At 40.3% G+C, this 4880-nt stretch overlaps 1 protein-coding gene across 4 annotated transcripts in view; it reads left to right on the top strand.

Annotated features, from left to right (window-relative positions):
- Positions 1–4880, top strand: part of CSDE1 (cold shock domain containing E1) — a 48235-nt gene that overhangs the window by 443 nt on the left and 42912 nt on the right. The gene's annotated exons all lie outside the window — the stretch shown is intronic.

A 4880-nucleotide genomic window follows, 5' to 3' on the forward strand; every position in this document is an offset into this window, starting at 1 on the left:
CGGGCGCAGAGGCTGCTGGGAGTTGTAGTCTGGCGGACTCCCCTCTGCGGCTTGGCGGGGAAACGGGAACTACAAGTCTCGGCGGGCGGGGCTAGGGAGTGGTGGCGCGGTCCTTTGTGTGAAGCTGGAAGCGCCCAAGATAGGGGAATGGGGCCTGCTCTGTCTTTGGACCCTCGTTTCTTGGCCGTCCCCGGGCGGGGGCGAGTATGACTACGAGTACCAGAGCGCAGTGCGGCAGTGGCGCCTCCTTTGTGTAGGGACATCCTCCGTTCCGTGTGGAGAAACTATTTGGAGACCCCTCCTTTCCCCTGCCACCGTTTGACACGGTAGCGCAGCAGAATCGGCATTTTTATTGCACTCATCTACTCTATGGTTTCAACACCCGTCACTCCGCTCTTCGGCTTCTTGAGATCGGGAACCAGCCCTTAATCATTAGGCACATGGCTGACTCTCTTCTGGGGAAGGGCGAATGCTGAGATCTCTGTGGAGTCCCTCCTTGCTATCTCATCTGCCCTTATGTGGTGCAAGCTCCGGGCCCGCATTGTGCAATGAACAGCCTGGCTTCGTCATCCTCCGTGGACTTCATTTTTCAGAGCTTTGCCTTGAGACTTGTTATGAGGATTTCACCATCAGTAGTAAATCTTAGTGCCACGGTTCTCAAAAGAGCCACAAGGTTTTCCTTTAGAAAACACTCCGTCTCCTTTCTTGATATGCTAACAAATGAAGCACAAGGCAGGCTCCTCTGAACAGGCCCCATAGTCTGCACACACACAAATCTGAACGTTGTTGAGCAAGGTGATCTCCTTGGTCTGCACATGGAATGAGTAAAAGAATGTATGTTCTTTAAATAGGGTGGCGAGGGAGGCCAAGGCACTTGGGTAGTTAAGTATTTCCTTTGGGAGACTTAGATTTTTATCAGGCTGGTATGAACTGGCAGCTGTCAGTGAGAGCTACTACCTTTTTAAAATGTAGGTTCCAGATTATAGCCTGTTAATGAAAGCTACTTGATACTGAAATCCTGACTGATTTTCATTTTTAATTTCTAGAAATCTCAATACTGCATTGAAAAGCGTTCTTTATAGGTCGTAGCCAATATCCTTGGTTTGGTGTGTGTAAGAGGGCTTTTATGCTGGAATAAGTATGTATACCTGAGTCATAAGATCTTTTTGTTTCTTTTAAGCCCTGGGCCCGAAATAAAGGCTAGGGTTGTAGGATGAGTGATTTTTGCAGCTGCTCTGGATGTTTACTGTTGATGAGTATTTATAGCAGCTGAGTTGAAAAGTAAAGTATTTGAGGCACAGATGATAGGTTTCCCTTTTTTGTAAATACGTTAGCAAGTCTTAGCAAGTGTGACCTTTAGTGCACGTGGATGAAAATGCTAGTAAAGGCCTCACAAATTAAATTGAGAGTGTGAAAGCTGACATACAATCTTTCTACCTACTTTAGCCCACCCTGCACACCTCTTATGGACTAGAAAAACGTAGACCATGCTGGGGTTGTACTTTTGACAGGGTAGTTGAACATGGAAATGCTGTTTGGACAGATTTTTAGGAATTGGACTTTAGGACTACGTGCAAAGAATGTATATTCCTTTTGAACTTTGTCTTTAGAAAACAAAGGAGGGATGTCTCCACTTTAGAGATCTTTGATTCAAATTGTATTGTGAGAACTGTTAAAACTTCGAGTATTTTCCATAATAAATAGAAAATGTTGGAGAGGTGTCCTATAGTCCCCCTATGAAATCAACTGGAACCTACCTCCCAAATTTGGCTATTCATTCAAATCATTGTTTGTTTTTCTTTGGTCTACACCTATATTGTTTGTTTGAATCCCAGTGCTTCTTGCTTTTAAATCACTTCTGCCCAGGGAGAATAAAAACCAATTCCTGTGCGTAATAGTGTGTGATGTTTTCCACTTGGATATGTAAATACCTGGGTAGAAAAATAATGTAAAACTTATTTTCAGTTCATTTTGTTAAGATTGAAGAATTGGAAGTTTCCAATGTGCTACGTGTTTCCTTAGCAAATTTAAGCTAGAATATATAGTACATGGTTGAGAATTATTGAATAGTAATTTTATTTTGAAGCATTTCCAAATTTAGTACAGTATGTCCTTTTATGCTGAGGTAAATCATTAGGTAATGTGTGATTGAAAATTAACCGAATAGCAGTTTCTTCACATTGTACATGTAAGACCATCTATTGGTGTGCATCTATTCTGTATCTGGCACGAGTCCGAAATTGGTTATTTGCACTTCTGCTTTTCTGTTTTAGTAACTGTAAACTTCTCTATGGTTATTGTGTTAGATAATGCCTCCTTTTATCAGTAAAAATATTTGTCCAGAGGAACCGATTACAAGGATCTACATATAACCTCCTCCCTGGGGGATGGCCAACAGAAAAGTGGGTGAAGGGACATGTCGGACAGTGTAAGATATGACAAAATAATAATTTATAAATTATCAAGGGTTCAATGGGGGGGAGGGGGCAATGAGAAGGGAGGGGAAAATGAGCTGATATCAAGGGCTTAAGTAGAAAGCAAATGTTTTGAGAGTAGTGATGGCAACAAATGTACAAATGTGCTTGGCACAGTGGATGGATATATGGATTGTGATAAGAGTTGTACGAGCCCCCAATAAAATAATTTAAAAGAAGGGAAAATATATTTGTCCAGGGGTCAGTCTTACACCACTTATTGTTTGGCCACTCTAACGAACCTTGGTAACACAGGAGCTAAGTAAGCCGCTTGGCTGCTAACCTATGGAGGGGGACTCCACAGAGTTGTCAGCCCTTTGGTCCAGAAGAGAGAGCCAAGTGCCCAAATGATTAGGGGCTGGTTCCCTTTCTCAAGAAACTGGGAGGGGTGTGGGAGGGCCAGGCAATGAGTAGCTGGCTGGCCCCTGCTACTATGTATGTGGTAATATGCTTCTCTGAAGATTATCTATGGGCAGCTGTATTCTGTCATACAGTACCCCGATGAAATCAACTGGAACCTAGGTTTCAAATTTGACTGATCATTTGAATCACTTTTTTTGGGGGGGGGGGTCTAGACCTGCATTATCCTGTATTGTACCTATTTCTCACCTGGGACTATCAAGCACTTGAAATTTGACTAGTTTGAATTGAAGTTTGCTGTAATTTAAAAAGCTCTGGTGGAACTATGAATTGCAAACTGCAAAGTTGACGGTTCAAATCTGCCAGCTGTTTCTTGGGAGAAAGACGCTGTCAGTGAAAGATTTCCAGTCAGGGAAACCCTGTATGGCAGCAGTTCTCAACCTGTGGGACACAACCCATTTGGGGATCGAACGACCCTTTCACAGAGGTCACCTAAGACCATCGGAAAACATACGTTTCTGATGGTCTTAGGAACCGAGACACCGCTCCTTTATCTGTCTCCAGGCGGGTCCGCCCACATGCAGCTAAACCTACATACTAGTATGCAGCATGAAGACTGTTACCCATGCTACACCATGCTTCAAGACAAAATTTCATTTATATGTAATTAGAAATAAATATTTCACAATATATAATTACGTATTGTTCTGTGATTAAACACTATGCTTTCATTATGTTCAATTTGTAACAATGAAAATACATCCTGCATATCAGATATTTACATGATGATTCATAACAGTACCAAAATTAGTTATGAAGTGGCAACAAAAATTTTATAGTTGGGGGTCACCACAACATGTACTGTATTAAAGGGTCGAAGCATTAGGAAGGTTGCGAACTACTGTTTCAGATGAATTGTTGACCACATAAATGTAGTAAGCCTGTATGTGTTAATTCAACAAATAGTTGAACTAGGGAGAGAGTAAAAAAACCAGTAGTAATAATTTTTAGACCGACAAAATAGGAAGTAACCATTTTAATTATCACAGCAGGTGAAGGAAACAGCTTTGACTTCTGAAAGAGAATGACATATTTGTTGGTTTGATTGGTGAGGCTTAATACCCACCTGGTACCTTGAAAGCTTTCATTGTTTGATTGAAAACCTTAGAAATCGATAACAGTTGTATGAGCCCCTAATAAAATGTTAAAAAAAAAAAAGAAAGAAAACCTTAGAAATCCCACAGCTATAAAAATACTAGTTAAACAAATTAAGCCATGTTAAGTTGTTCATGATTACTGGTGGGTTTGTAGATCCTAATGGGTTTCATTAGTGCTGAAGTCTCCAGCCGTGTTTCTAGAAAACCCTTAATTTTGTGTTACTTAGTGGCAAACTTTACAGTTCCTAACATCTTACATTGAGTTGATTTAGTTCACGTTTGTCAAAATAAATAGTTCTTGGTGATTTTTTCCCCCCAACATACATACAGCCGTGCCCTTGGTATTTTCTTAAGTTTGTTATTTTTATCAGAAAACAATCAAGATTTTTAAGGGTCCTTTTGTCTATCGTGGATAGCTTTTTTACTTTGTTTCTAGTATGGTTAAGTTTAGCAGCATTGAATTAGCTGCAAAAGAGATGTGAAAAAGGCATAGACTTAGAACATTTGAAATAGAATTAAGAACAAGATACATAAATATGAAGTAAACTGTGTAGAAATAATTTGGTACTAGAATGATGCAGGTGGTGGTTGCTAGGGGAATAAGAAAAGATGATGATAGACCTGTGTTGGTATAGTCAAGAAAAGCTTTTTTGTCACCTTCAAAATGGCAAGACTTTTTTTTGAATCATTTTATTAGGGGCTTATACAACTTTTATCATAATCCATACATATGTCAATTGTGTAAAGCATATTTGTACATTCATTGCCCTCATCATTTGCTCTCCACTTAAACCCCTGGCATCAGCTCCTTATTTTTCCCCCTTCTCCCCACTCCCCCCTCCCTCATGAGCCCTTGATAATTTATAAATTATTATTTTGTCATATCTTA

Source organism: Echinops telfairi, unplaced genomic scaffold (assembly GCF_000313985.2).
Source record: "Echinops telfairi isolate 266 unplaced genomic scaffold, ASM31398v2 ScPeMD7_443;HRSCAF=831, whole genome shotgun sequence".
NCBI lineage: Eukaryota > Metazoa > Chordata > Mammalia > Afrosoricida > Tenrecidae > Echinops > Echinops telfairi.